The sequence below is a fragment of the Octodon degus genome, unplaced genomic scaffold, assembly GCF_000260255.1.
Source record: "Octodon degus isolate 3935 unplaced genomic scaffold, OctDeg1.0 scaffold00142, whole genome shotgun sequence".
In the NCBI taxonomy this organism is placed as follows: Eukaryota; Metazoa; Chordata; class Mammalia; order Rodentia; family Octodontidae; genus Octodon; species Octodon degus.
The window spans coordinates 2,181,304-2,197,390 of record NW_004524718.1 but is presented as its reverse complement, the minus strand read 5'-3'; the positions used below and the strand labels follow the sequence as shown (position 1 = coordinate 2,197,390).

The window sequence follows — 16,087 nt, the reverse complement described above, 5'->3', positions numbered from 1 at the left end:
AAATGAGAATTTGGCTTTCCAAATAAGCTGAGCATGACAAGTTACATTTTGCAATATTCAGCTGTTTTCACTTTTAACCCTTTATGTTTCTCAGATATTTCTTTGATTTCAATCTATTGATCACAATTCAAATTTATTGTCCATAAAAATATGTTAAGTATCTAATATGTTAAGCATCTAATTTGAAAAATATATATGTTGAGGACTAGTACAAGGCCAGCCCTGAGAACACAGAACACCAGAGGTGAGCCCTGGAGACAGGTCGTTGGGGCTAGCGCAGGGCTGGTCCGGCAGGTGTCTGACCGTGGGGCTCCTCCTTGTTGACTAGAGCACGCAGAGCTCTGAGAACATTCCATTTTCAGGGTTCTCAGCAAAACATTGACATCTTGCGTTCTCAGCCTGGACATGGGATCCTCCCTCACACCTTTTACTATATATAAATAAAGACACAGACCATGCTGGGTTGTCCCTGCCTGGTCACGGTCATTTTAGCATGTGTCTAGTTTTGTCTTAAATTACCTGTGTCCCCTCTCAGGACTCTGGCTGGCAGTATATATTATTTGAAAGAGTCACTGGAAGTCATTATTTAGTTTGTCATTATTTAGGTTAATTTGCTGTCATTTATTTTGTGGTCTGAATTAGATGGCTACTCATGGTGAGAGTTATATCTGCACTTCGCCAAATGAAAAAGGAGAATATGTTATCATTTGCATTTCAAAACAAATCTGTTTGTCTAGGAACACCCAATACCATTTTTGAGTGAACAGGGCTATTTTAGACATTTATGAATTGTATTATCAATTCTATATTGATTTTTTAAAGTTTGGATTTATCAGCTCTAGAACATGATAGCATTCCTTAGAAAACTGAGATAAAGAAAGCTTGGCAGTAAGGCTGTGTGTTTATGAGTGCTGTATTGCCAGTGACACCTCTAACTGCAGGAGCTTGCTGAAAATAACTGAAAGGAAGAGTGTGTTTAACACTGTGCAGCAGCAAAGCTGAAAGTTTTCTGAAGTGTTAGAGAAAAGGCTGGCTGATGGTTGCATCACGATGGCTTAGGGACAGGAGAATTGTCTGCCACCTGACCCATTTCTCTCACTTTCTGAACTTAAAATAAATCAACAGACATCATGACTTATTTTTCCCAGTCACTTTGAATTCATAATGAATTTGAGTTTACCTTCCCTTGTGTTGCCTGGCTTCACAAGCTATACATGGCAACAGTGCTTACAATGTTTCCCCTACTGACCATTTTACCAGGTCAATGGCTGCAGGAAAAGCTTCACACTTCTCCTCTTGCACACCTATCCACATGTGGTACTTGAGGTCTCTCTGGGAAAAATAAGTCATGATGCATCTTATCAATTTCTTCTGAGTACATATTGATTCTATAGGTCTTTCTGCTAGTTTATTTATATATTTGCATTAGACTCCACTAATAAAGACAAAAGCTTTATTACCTTAAAAATTCTACTGTAGTCAGAAAATGCATCTGTTCTTTAAGCATTCCATGGCTTGTTTCATATAAAGAGTAACACCAGTTTCCACTTAAACAATAACATATTATCAGAGATTTTTAGCCCACAAAGAATTAGCCTTCTTAATGCACAGTTTCTTGGCCTCAACTTTTAGCCAAGGTTGACATTCGAGCTTTGTTTTATAAGTTTTCCCAGCTGCTTTCCAAATCTGGGAAGGCAACATCAGCCAGAATCTTCTAGTTTGAACCCAGCATGCTAAATGCTTTCTTGTTTTCCCTGAGTGGTTGCTACTAAATGAAACACAAAAAGTTTGATCTTTGTATTTTCTTATCAAAGGCTCTCTTTCTGCTCAAACAGAAAGAACAAGGGGATTACACATACATTAGATCTCTTAGACATAGCTACTGTATGGATTTTAACATCTAATCAGCATTTTTAAGAACTAACATTGGTTTGGGATTGAATTAAGGAACATTTTTTAGAAAAATCTAATTAATGTACACTGTTTTGAAAGAATAATAGGTATAGAACAGATATAGCAGTTTTAATATTCAGATAAATTTAAATTTTGTTGTTTTCTGAGTATATAGGAACATGCATTTCTATTTTATGAAAGATAAAATTTCAAAAATATGATAATATGATTTTATATCTATATTTAGATATATTCCATACTAATTTACTAAAAAGAAAGTCTAAGAAAATTATCATAAAGTTGTACTTTTCATCAAAGTCCATGTCTGACTTTCTAAATTATATCTACATTTTCCCTTTTTGTCTGGCTTTCACACTATGTAATTAATGAGTCCTACACATTGAAATTTTCTCAAAGGGTTTCGATGCTTCAGTCTTAGTGGTGACCAGTTGCCATTCAGAGTTAAAAGGGACAGTTAGTCTTGATTTTCTATTTCCAAAAACCTTCCCCATTAGTTTATTTTTGACATCTATCAATGTAAATGCTAAGCAATATTAATCATTAAGTACTCAGAATATTCTTTGTTTAAAAAATGAAAATACTCATATGCTTTAAAAATCCCATTTCTCTATGGAGAAAAACATAAATACCAAGCACATCCTGCTTCTTATTTATTCTTCTATGCATTCCTGCCAAAGACAGACTTTTCTGGACAGTAGACTTTATATGCTGTACATGTACCTACTTCATGAAAAATCATGGCCAGTGTAATACTTCCTTTGTATCTGGATATTGTGAAATGGCATACTTTTAATAAAAGAGATATAGTCTTTTGATATTGAAAGAAATCTTTTAAATATTTTTACAAAAAATGCATCGTCTCCTAGTTGTGATGAAATTCAACTAATTACAGTAACTTGTCTTCATCAGTTTCTTTCTGCTACAAAGAATCTCGAAGGACTTTATAAAGTTAATAGAAATTTAGATAACTAAAATCTTTCTTAGTCATAGAAACAGACCAATATTGATGCTCTATATACTTTAAAACATTTATGATTTTGAGTTAAGTAAAATATTCTAAGAGAAAGTCTTGTACAATATAGAAAAAGTGAGTTTGGAAGACATATAATAAACTGTTGAAACTTTTCTGAGAGCTATATGAAAATGCACAGCATAACTCATCCTAATAAAGACAACAGAGAATCCTCTCAGCATATCATTACAGCAACAGTGAAAGTACTGTCTTATTAACGAGGACAAATTTCAAGTAAAATAAGGCTTAGGCATCCTTGTATTTAACTTCCCCTGATACGCTATTGAAATGGATGATTAAAACTGCATTGAAATAACAGTTTCTCACTTTCCAACTTCTTTTTGCCTGAGGAAAGTGGCTGTATACACAGGTATTTCCTATCACATCACAGTTTCAACCCTTCTGGAAATCTACGTTTATGGCATTGGACATATATTATTGTAAGAATTTATTTTTCTTTATAGGATCTGTGTTGAGAGTATCTATTTCTTTATAAGCAATTTATGACTCTATCATACAATTTCAAATGTGTGTGACAGCTGTTTCTCTAAAACAGAGCATTAGAGGACAGCCTGCCCGTAAATCTCAGGTTCTGAGGAGAGGCGTTCTCATCTTAGGTATTTTGAATGCCACATTCTCCTTAAACATCTATAGCACCACACTTAGCACTGCATGCTGAGTTTGTAAAATTGGCAATTTAAACACGAACAGCCTAAAATATTAATCAAGTGAGGTTTTTTTTTTTTTCTCTGTGAAAATATTCTGGCTGTGCAAAATACTTTAAGTTCTACCTGTTTTTTAGGCAGGACTGTCAATTCCATCTATAGTACAAACATAACTTCCACAAAACGTAATGACAGGTTAGTACTTACATGCCTTAAAGCAAGATTGAATTTAGTTTAAAAATATCTGCTTTCATGTAAATCTTTCACAAATAAAACTTTATTGTGTTCAACTTGTTTAGGTAGCTAAGCAACGTATTTCCATTTATTGTACACACCTCAATTTCAGCAAATTAAGACGTAACTTACCTAGAGAAGCACTTTATTTTATTTTTTTCTTTTCTAACTTGAATTTATCCCGAGTTAGAAAATGACAAATCCGATATTCAGGCTCACTTGGCTCCAGGTTAATTAGAAGGAGCTTTCAGTTCACGCAATCTGCCCCAACAATATTCCGAGAGCGCTTTTGAGCTCCAGTCTTAGTGTCTGAACTCTTCCAGCAGAGTCTTTTTATTTATACACACATTGTCCTTTTCAAAACAAGCAGCCAGCTGGAATGATTCAAACCTCTGTTCAGCACACCGTTAAAATGCAGCTTCCTTCTTGGCCACGAGCATTACACCAGGGAGCAGCCCGGGTACAGCAGAAAGGCTGCGAGAACTCTTTAATCACCGGCGTGCCAGCTGCTCTGCTCTGCCTGCTCCTGCCCGTGCTGCTGTGGAGCAGGAGTCTCTTTCCCTCCCTCCCTTTCCCTCCTGTCTCCAGAACTATAAAGGCAGCTCTGCCGGGTTATGATTGGCAGAAACGGCCAATTCCTGCAGCTAATCATCCTCAAGACTTTCAAGGACCTAGAGCTGCCGTGATGTCATCCGGGCCGGGGATGTTGCACATGAATTCGCTCCAGCAGAAGCCAGTTCAGCCTGGGCTGCGTCCCTCTTCTCTCGCACCGGCTGAGGAATCGGATGCTCCTGGAGGATTTGCATACTCCTGCACTCTACCGTCGGACTACGTATTTCCTATGAAATTTCAAAATAAAAATTCACTTGTAAGCTATGACACTGTGCCATAAGATCTTATTGGGTTAAAAAAAAAAAAAGTTCACGATGAGGTTCTCTGGTGTTAAATGTGTACCAAACACATGAATTTCAAACTCAAAAAGCAACAAGCAATAGGCAACTTGGAACTACATATGCCTGAAATTGATGATATCCTAAGAATAAATGGAAGAAGAAGTAAGTGCTTGTTCACGGGTGTGTGTGTAGTAGTGGTGGTCCTATTAATGGAGGTAAATTCTGACTTTTTATGGAAAAGTTATTTCTCAACTCTAATAAAATATTTTTATGCTATGTAACATGATTACCTGCTCTGTATTCTCTACTAACTTGGACAAATTCATAAAGAGATAATAAAGTGCTTTTATACAATTTTTGAAAAGTTCTTTGAACTACTTCATCCAGAATATCTACCTGAGGGAAAAATGCTTTCAAATGCATTCTTTGAGTCTAGAAGATGTGGCTCCAAGAGCTTTTCTTGTGTTTTTTTTTTTTCTTTCCAGAACTGGGGATTGAACTCAGGCTCTTGCTCTTGCCAGGGAAGTACTTATTCCACTGAGCCATCTCCCCAGCCCCAAGCTTTTCTTGTTTTAATATCCTTTTTAGTTCCCATTATTAATTTTAGTAAACAAGAAATGCTAATGAAAATTCATTGCAAAACCACTTAGTATGAGGTAGAACTGCAAAACTTTCTTTCCTCCAATTTCCTACCAGAAAGTGTATCTTTGGCTGGGCACTATTCTGCTTGGCACTTTGAGGCAACCTCATTTGAATTATCTGTTTGATTGCAGAGTCCCCAGAACTTAGCAGTTTTGAAGATGTGGTCTTTCAGACGAATAACTTCAGTGGATGCAGGATCTCTGGTATAATGGACATGAGAATTACTGCTCAAGGTTGGGGAGGTGGTCAGAAAATTACAAAAGACCAGGCATGGTGGTACTTGATTATAATCTGAGCACTCAGGTGGCTGGGGCAGGAGGATCTTGTGAGTTTGAGACCAGTCCAAGCTACAAAGTGAGTTAAAGTCCAGCCTGAACTGCGTACATAGTGAGACCTTGTCTGAAAAAGACAAAAAACAAGAACAAAAGAGAAAGCTGCAGAGAAGTGCTTCAAAGAGAATGGAAAAGGACATCTGGCAACTTAGAATATCTACCGGTTATTTTGAAACACTCAGTACGATCTGGTACATCAACAGATCATAATTCTTTTGTATTTTTGAGTGCACAGTTTTAAAATGTTTAAGGGCCAGCCAAATAGCTCAGTGGATTAAAGCACCTACTTAGGAAGACACAGGGACCAGGAGTTTGATCCCTGGGCCTGTTGTGCTGGCTCCGCCCCGGGACATGCTGAGAGGGCAACTGAGACTGGATGTGGTGGCACGCACCTGTAATACCAGCACTTAGGAGGCTAAAAACAGGAGGGGCACTACGAGTCTGATTTAGTAGTTAGACCCTGTACACCCTGTCCTAAACACACACACACACACACACACACACACACACACACACAAAGTTTTAAATGAAAAATTTTATTTTAAAGTCCATCAAAATATCCCAGTAGCTTTTTTCTGAGAACAGTTTGTAGAACACAATGAAGATGAAGCCAGAATTTTCATAATATACATGAAGATTCATAATATATAAACTGTAGCTACAGATATCAACAACTTGATAAAACAATTATTAGTAGAATAGTAACATGCCAGGATATAACTACTGATTTATAAAATAAAATAAAATTTCAGTGGCATAAGCACCTACCTGCCAAGTACAAGGTCCTGAGTTAGATCCCTGGTTATAAATAAATAAATAAATAAATAAAATTTAAAATTCTAATTTAATTTTCCATTTATGTGATTGTATAGAAATAAAATGCCTTTTAATTCAATCAAGTTATTTATTATCATCTTATAAATTTAAGTGAAAAGAAGTATTATTACAAAATAGTTGAGGTCTTTATCCAGTTGCATCCTTCTGATTTACAAAGCAATCAAAAATGCTACATTATCAGTGTCAACTGAGTTAATTGGTCATGCAATGTCAGCGATAGTCCGTGTTAGTTGATGATGAGGGAAAGCCCTTGATCAATTTTCTCCTGTAGCGGTGGTCTATGAGCAATGTTTTTGTGTGAAGAAACCTGATGCTATTATCTGGAGCAGAGTGAATAATATAATAAATCATCTTGTCATAGGAAATATAAAATATCATACTAATGAGAGATTTTAATTACAAAAATCTTTAGTAAATATTAACTTTTAGAGACAAAAATCCAGACATAGGAAATGAAAGTTTATTGTTAGAAAAAAGAGAGAGAGAGAAATTCACTCTCTTTTTTCTCATGAAGATATAATAAATTAAATACCAAAGACAGAGAGTCCCAGGACTTACGTGCCTATAAATAAATGGAAGTCAACCAAACACTTTTCATTATCCTGGGGAAAGTTAAGGAAACTCACAGACTAAGCAAGGAAAACAAAGCAATCCCCAAGCTACCTGGAATATTTTTAACATAAATTTCCACTGTATATTATATTGTCCAATGACGAAGAACACATTTGTGCAATTATTATATATTGCCATTTTTAATCTATTATGTTGGAGAAATGAAATTTATGACCCAATATTTTGATAGGAGCATTTGATTTGCAAGACAGAAGATAGGGAAAATTGTGTGTTCAGCGTGTGCGTGTTTCCCCTTTAGACCACTTAACGTGTGTTCCACCATTTATAAGCCTTGTACGTGAGATGTAGCATTTTATCAATTTGTAATAGGACACATTAGGCAAAGAATTTCCCCAACCACTTATAGTAACATTCTACGAAAAAGTAAGATAAAATACTCAATTTTCCTTTTTTACACCCCATAAAAAGTGATGCAACTTGTGCTTTATTCACTAAGCCAAAAGTCTAGATTTGATCAAAGGTGTCAGTGGGTCTTTTTCACTTTTAGTTGAACTAGTTGAACTAACAGATATTTAGACCACCGGTGACCTCCTGCTTTGGCAAAAGTTTACTGTAAGAAACATATGTTTTAACTGGCAATGTCAGAAATTAAAACAGAAGACCCAATGCTATTATGAACTACTGGACTCTTTTAGAATATTTTGCTGAGTTTACACACCTATAATATTCAAATAACAGAACTTAGCAAAAAAGGGGTATACAGATGAATGTCCATTTTGTATCTGTGTATTCAAAGTGGTTAGGATAGATATATAGTTACATTCTCTTAATGAATAGAGGGATTTGTTCTAATGGTGTTTGTAGGTAGGATATCATGTCTGCATCTTGTACAACAATTAACCACCAGGAAGACAGTATGCAATGTGTTAGTTCTTGAAACTGTCCTACCAATTTGGTTTGAAACTGTCTCATTGCTATTTGTTTATCAATAAAATTATGAAAAAAATAGAAACCCACACAAGTGGTTCTAAAAAAAAAGAAACATATGCTTTGTGATGAATTTATTTGAAATACTATCTTTAAAAATGTGATGGAGTCTCCCAGGAAGTACAATATATCATTCATCAAATGCATGCCTTTAAAAATGAAAAAATTAAGACCATTTGAAATAAGTTGTATTACACACCAATGCTATATATAAATTGTTCCCAATGTGCACTTCATAGTATTCATACCAGTACCTATTATTTTCAACAGAAAATAATGAAAAGCAGAACATATATTTGTTGAAAAAGCAAGCTCAATTTTAGGTTTATATCACTTCTTTTTCCATGAAAGTGAGAGGAATAGTCAGAAATAGTCCAAAATATCATCAGAATTTAATAAATTAACAATTTCTGGAATTTTTATTCATTATTTTTTCTTTTCTTTTTTTTTGGGGGGGGGGGGGGGGGGAGGGAACCAGAGATTGAACTCAGTCCCTTGAGCTTGCCAGGGAAGCACTTATTCCACTGAGCCATCTCCCCAGCCCATTATTTTTTTCAATTTGTTCATTTTTTGCTTATTGTTACCAAGGACAAATTTAATTTTTTAATTTTTGTATGAATTATTGACTTTAGTGAAAAATCAATAAAAATTATATAATAAATTAAAAATTGTAGGCAAACATTGAAATCAGAAAGATGTAAGATGTAGACAGAGTGAATTTTAGAAAAACATTTCTGAAATGAATGCATAACATGAGAGTAACAAGAGATTGCACATTGTAAAAAATTTATTTACAAACTTAAATGAATATAGCAATAAAAATTGTCCAAAATAGGGCCAGGGAGATAGCTCAATAAAATAAACACCTGCCTGGCAAGCGCAGGGTCCTGAGTTCAATCCCTGGTACCACAAAAAAGAGAAATAATAATAATTAATTAATTAAAAAAATAAAATAGTTCTCTCTATGCCAAAATCAAGAAACATATTCATATAATTAGAATTCTCAAGAGTAGAAGGGGGTAGGCAATAAATAAAGGTTTAAAATTTCTGAATTTAAAATTATGGCACCACGTTTCCAAGAAAAATGAACATTTTGCACAAGAAATATGAAAAAAATTATACCAACATGTGCAAAAATCAAAATGTCCAAAACTAATTATAAAGAAAAACATCATTAAAGCATACACATAGAAAAAATATTAGCTGTGGAGAAAACAAAATTAAATTGCAACTTATTCCATGTTAGAAAGAAAAAGAACAAGCGAGTAAGAAACTAGACTTAATTATTCAAAGGCCTGAAAGAAAAAAAGATGTGTGATCATTGAATTTTATACTTAGAAAACATATCTTTGAAAACTAAAGTTAAAATATTTTTCAGTGATACAAACTCAAAATACTGTAATACCTCCAGGTGTAGCATGCAGAAAATAACAAAGACGGTAATCCAGAAGGCAGGAGAAGTTGCTGTGTGGTCCTGGATAAAGAATAAAAAGCTCTCAAAATGGTAGTTATGCAGGACTATGTAAAATATACTTATATTAGATGAACCCATTTTAAAGATCATTGAAGATTTCCACAAAACAGTATCAATTTTATGTCAGGTTATATACGTATTTTTTCATATAAGTGTGGGTGCGTGTATGTAAAAAACAAGGTAAAACTAATATAAAGTCAACGGAAAATGGAAATACACTTTTTAAAGTTTCTAATATTAGGAGAAATTATCATACCATGTCTTATAAGTACATTGTAAGTCAAAGAAACAGTATAAATCATGAAACAAAACTGAAAAATATTCAGAAAATTGATTAAATATCAATTAATATAAAATTAAATATTTCCAAATAATATTCAAAAATTAAAATTAAATTGTGAATCTAACTAAGAGGCCAAAATGTTGTCTATCCTATGTATGAATCTGTGATTAAATTAGAGTACTTACACAGTATTTTTTTTTGTTTGTTTGTTTTTGGTAGTACTGGGTATTGAACTCATGGTCTTGCACTTGCCAGGCAAGCACTTATTCTACTGAGCTATCTCCCTGGTCCCTCACACAGTATTTGATTAGATTAATATATACAAAAATGTTGACCATGAATAAAATTTGTATGATAGCAAAGAATCTTTAAGAATAAACCATAACAAAAATACTGGAATGGCAAATAAATGACCAGGAATTCTAACAGTTCAGGTATAGAATATTGTACAAAGTTCTAGTATGTGGTGGCTGTGGACAGAGTCCATGATGCTTGCTGGTGGCCAGGCGTCACTTGTGGAAGTGAGCTACTTCTATTTCCTTGATATCCACCCTGTCGACCTGGACAGAATCATGACCCATAGGGTGCAGAAGTCCATTGGTAAAGTATACTGATGGAAATATTTTGCTGCTGTATACAAAAGAATAGTTGAAGATGCTGCTATATACCTCTTTTTCTCCTGTATTTAATTATTTGCTCTATTTGGTGGTATTTTTCCATTCTCATTCATGGAGTTGTGGTCACTTTAATCCCTCTCTAGAATATCTTTTAGTAGCCTGTGATGGGTTGGTTTTGTCATCATGAAATTCCTTAGTTGTTCTTTGTCATGGAGATATTTCACTTCTCTATTAAACTTGAAAGAGAGATTTGCAGGATATGTTATTCTGGATTGGAATTTGTTTTCTTGCAAGACTTGAAGTACTTTGCTCTATGCTCTTCTTGACTTGATGGCTTGCAAAGAAAAATCTGCTGTTATTCTGATGGGTTTTCCTTTAAATGTGATCTGTTTCTTTTCCTTAGCGGCTTTTAATATACTGTTCCTGTGCTGATTTTCTGTAACCTTGATTATTATATGTCTGGGTGTGGTTTTAATTGGGTTGATGTTATTTGGAGGTCTATATGCTTCGGTTACCTGAATGTCAGACTGTTTCCCCATGTTTGGGAAGTTTTCTGCTATTACTTCTGCCAATATTCTTTTTATATCATTTGTATTGGCCCCTTCTTTCTCATTGATGCTTATTAGTCTTACATTGTTCAACTTTGCATCATCTTGTAGTAGTTGAATTATTTTTTTCTGCATCCTAGTTGTTTTTAAGAGATCTTTTTTAACCTTTTCACTAGCTGCAATGGTGTCTTCAAGGAAGGAAGTCTATTTTCACTTTCATTCAAATATTTTGCCAGCTTGTGCTTGAGGTTTTCATTTCCTGTATATCACTTTGAATATACTTCATGAATTCTGTTTCTTTCCTATATTGATCATAGAAGGATTCCATCATTTTTATATTCTCCTCTATTGTTTTTATCAGTGTCTTCTTTAAAAACACTTAGTATTCTTTCACTATAGTTATCATTTCTTATTTTACTTCATAAATTGTTTCTGATCTGATTTCTTCTATCCCTTTCTGTGATTGTTTCTTTACTTCAGACACTTTTATATCAGAGATTTCAGTTGTGTAATTTCCAATTTCCTCCATGCTATTGTCTGGTGCACTTGTTCTGGGCAGGCTTGGGGCCTGAGAATGCATTTTCCTCCTTCTCTTTGTCATTTCGTATAGCACTGTCTTCTGACTTTTGGTGTAGAGCTTTGGTAGAGTTATTGCCTTACCTTAGCACCAGGTCTGGATCTACCAAGTGAAACTCATACATGTGGGTCTGGCTGCTGTGTTCCACTTCTTCCTGCTGCAGCCCCAAGGACAAGTTTTAAGTGAATAAACGTAAAGTAAATAGAATTTTATGTGGAATATATGAAAATGATCTCAAATTATGTCTTAACATCTATTTTTTAAAAATCTCTTCATATATATGTACAGATTATAAACAAAATACATTTATATCTTTATGAACTTTATTCTTTATAAGTTTCATCATTCTTTAGCTCTACTCTGAAAATAAAAATAATTGAATTTATGATTCTCATGATTTTGATTGATGTAGTTTATTTAATTTCAAGTTTACAATAATGAAGTTTTTGCACAGAGAATGGTATTACTATGTTAACCCTTGTCTATCACTTTATTTTGCAAATATTTTCTTAAGATCAGCAACTGACCTTATATCTCAGTAATGCAAAATACGCTTACTAATTTTTAAATGAATGTCTTCAGGGATGGTGTCTCTAATTGCTCGATGAGCAATTAATATAAAAATGTATAGATCGAGCATAGAGTCAGTTTTGTTTCCTTGAGGTAATCATATATGGTGAGCAAAAAATTAGAGCCAAGTAACAGGAGTTCCACAGCACCCCACTCACAGATGTAAATATCCTTGTTAGCAAGCCCTCTTGCTCGCAAGTTACTGAGAGATGGGAAAATATGGGGACCACAGGCTGAAAGAAACATCATGTTCCCAATATTGCTGTGGTTAGGAGTTTGAGGAAGAGAAAAATCAACATGTTAATGAACCCAAGAAATCCTTCGAAGACCTAAGGCTTGAAAGGGCCAGAGAAGGAATAAACAGACTAAAGAGTCCAATTCCAGTTTGGCTGACAGTTGCTTAAAGGGACATAATTTTTAATAAATACCAGCTGTTGGCCAAACATCACTGTATGGCCAAAATTTCTGTTGTGTTCTGAGAGCCAACTGAGTCAGGTGGAAGAGGTCAGTCAAAAATAAATTTACAAGGGTCAGCCAGATAGTTCAGTGGACTAAAGCGCCTGCTTAGGCAGACACAGGGACTGAGATTTGATCCCTAGCCTGCTATAGTGCTGCCCCCCAGGGCATGCTAGATGGCTATTGAGACTGAGAGTGGTGGTGCGCACCTGTAATCCCAGCTCTTGGGAGGCTGAAAACAGGAGGATCACTAGGAGTCCAATCAGTAGTGTGAGACCATTTTAGATTCTGTACTAAATACATAATAAAAATAAATTTACAATTGTTCTTTGGTTTCTTCTTGCTGTGAGAATTTCTGGAGAATTTTTCCTTTGAGCCTTTGCAAAGGCAGTGAAGGTTCATAAAGTTCACTAATTAGACTAGGGCCCCAGTGGGAGTACTGCAACAGAGGAGTATCTTTAAATACTGCAATCTGCTTCAGTATGCATGGTGAGGTTGTACTAGGAAGATTCACTTTGTCTCTTTCTCATTTCTCTTTCTTTTCTGTGTAAATTGCATTTCTAAAATTTTATTATGGTTTAATGGCAATTTCCTTGGGGGTTAGGAATTCCAAGTCAAGTTATTTTATATTTTCTAATTTAAATTTCTAAATGTTCAAAGTGAAAAACCTACTTCTAGGCCTGAAGCCCAGCACTCTAGTAATAAATTTGATAAAGCCTTTCTGTCAAATAGAGTATTTTGTTTCATCTGCCAGCAAATTCTTTTTATCTTAGGTATCCCAATATCATTTGTTTTCTGTCTTTTCGAGTCCTTTGGGGAAAGGCTTCTCATTTATGAGCTACTCCAGCTAATGCTCTCATCGGCTTGGGAAATCTTAATTTTTCACCAAGCCTTAGTAAATCAGTTTCTGTCCAGTTAGCTTGAATGCCTCACTCTAAATTAACATCACTCTGGAGTAATTCACTGGATGCTCTCACTTTTTTCCTTATTTGCTTTCTGTGTAGTGGTGTGTGTGTGTGTGTGTGTGTGTGTGTGTGTGTGGTGTGTGTGTGTGTGTGTGTGTGTGTGTCCTAAGCTCATGTTGCAGGATGTATTGAGATAGTGAGTTGTGAACAGTGGCATAAAATATGTGATTCTTTAGAGCTAGTCATTAGTAACTGATAGGCTCTTCATGTTTGAGACATACTACGAGTACATGTGGGTTTTAATGACGAGCCAGGCTGTACCACAAGCCCGAGGGCTCTGTGGTGCCTTCAGCAATCAGAAAAGCACTGCACTGCTACCGCTGCTGCTTTGTCGACACGTAATACTCCTTACGAAGTCTTTGCCATTCAGAGAGAATTGAAATCTGTTTCATTTAAGAATTAATAGCCTCATACTTGGACCATGCTGTGGTACAGAGTAGCAGCTTACATTAAAAAACAAACTTAGGAAGGAAGGAAAAGAAGAAAGAAAGAACGAAAGAAAGAAACAAAGACAGGAAGAAAAAAAGAATAAAACTGAAGTATCAAGTAAGGAGGAGGGTGAATTTACACTTCCCACTCAAATATATTTTTAATGAAATTCTTGCTCTAGTTCAGTACTCTACAAGTAGAAAAGAACAACTTCTTTTCAAAATGAAGATACAAAGATATTTTAAAAGCAACAAATTTTCGCTTGGCCAAGAAAACCCAGATTAATTTCCCTTTTTGAACCAATGTTATTTTAATCTCTTTTATAATATGAATAAAATGGTTTTAATAAGAATATAATTTTCAGCTTTAAAAAATTTAAACTGTTTCTTTATAATTTTATTTGTTTTACATTTATTGAATCAGACAAAGGTTACTGGAATACCTGAATACTCCTTTATGTAAACTGATATTCTCACTTATTGTAGGGAGCATCATTTTATTTTAGAACTTCAACTGAGGTTTTCTTTTCAAAATAGAAACTATCTTATATAAAATCATTGTTAGGCAGTTTGAAAGAGGTCCATTGCCCTAGGCACAGAGAAAACTAATGGAATAAAATAATAAATGCAGTAAAATGAGCTCTTACATGGTGAACAGACTAAATAATAAAAATGATATATTTATGTCAAGCTCAGGTTTTACATTAGCTAGGCAATGAGAAAGAGGGCAATAATTAAATTAGAAACAAAGAAAAGCATTCAATGATCACAGAAGTACATCAGAATATACACTCACCATTGTGCTACAAGCTTCAGTATTTTAGGTTCCCATAGAGGGCAATATTGTATAAAAGATGGTGAACCGGGAATCTGCCAATTCATCTCTGTTGATGTGCTTTAAAGAAAACTGCTGTTCGCATAAATTTGATGTTGCACTTCTCAGACTCTGACTAATATATACAACGATGCATACAAAAACAGAGCTCAGTCTCATCAAAGGCACAGAAAATTAATTTGTTCTCCTCCTTAGTGGCAGATTATTTGAAAGAATAGCCTCTATTTTCATCTATAATTGGACACAGTAATCAAACCCCAGATAGTGGATTTCCATGTATAATAAGATTAATAAATATATAGTATGTATCATACATATATATACATATATAATTAGTTATTCCAGTAAATATCAAATGATGTCTCCTTTAATTCCTGAAAAAGAAATCAATAAAAAATTTAGGTAACTGATAAAATGAAAAGAAAGGTATGATTAGCTATAGACTTGAGAGTTATTTTGAATCACTGAGCCTTCATCTGCCCATTTATCTTCATATCTCTCTTTTTCCTTGTACATGGCTGCTTCTGCTATCCACCATCTTCTCAGCGAGGTTAGGAATATCACAGGCGGGACCCGACCGCCAGTGACCTTAGCAGTAAATGCTAACTTGCATGCGAAGTGTACGTTGCTGAAGGTAAAAGAGAGAGGTGGTGAATTTGGTATATTTTTAAAATGTAGCAACATTTTAATATTTCAGGATCTCTAGATTTCAAAATATATGACAATACGGGATATGGAGCTGTAGAACTGCTGTCAAAATCTATTACTTTTTAAAAACCTTTTAATGATTTATTTATGTGTTTGGTACAGGCACTTGATACACAACTCGGACTCTTAGAGATCTTCCTGTCTCAGCCTCCCCAGTGCTGGGATTACAGGCATGTGTGCCACCACGCCCAGTCTCAGTGGCTGGCTCAGCATGCTCAGAGTTCCCAGGATCAAATCTAGGTCCTTGTGCTTGCCAGGAAGGCTCTTGGACCACCAAGCTATCTCTCCAGCCCCTATGTTATGTTTTTGATGCATGTCTATCCTTCAATAAATGAGTTTTTAAAATATCATTTGCAAATGGTTTTCCAAATCATTATGATAATATTGCACAGAAAATATTTTAAATTTTATGAAATGAATTGAAATGAATAAAGCTATGAATCAGAGTTACAGCCTACTACTCATAAGAAGTAGATGATTAGACATTTTACATAGGGTACTGATTTGTATGTGAAGGTCAGGTCAAAGTATAATGAA

At 34.8% G+C, this 16,087-nt stretch overlaps 1 protein-coding gene across 1 annotated transcript in view; it reads right to left on the bottom strand.

Moving 5' to 3' along the window:
* The window catches only part of Ndst4 (N-deacetylase and N-sulfotransferase 4), a 358,303-nt gene extending 353,935 nt beyond the window's left edge, over positions 1-4,368 (bottom strand). Inside the window, exon 1 of the mRNA XM_004641792.1 lies at positions 3,958-4,368. The gene's annotated coding sequence lies outside the window, so the exon portion shown is untranslated. The remainder of the gene's footprint in view (positions 1-3,957) is intronic.
* Between the last annotated feature and the right edge of the window lie 11,719 nt (positions 4,369-16,087).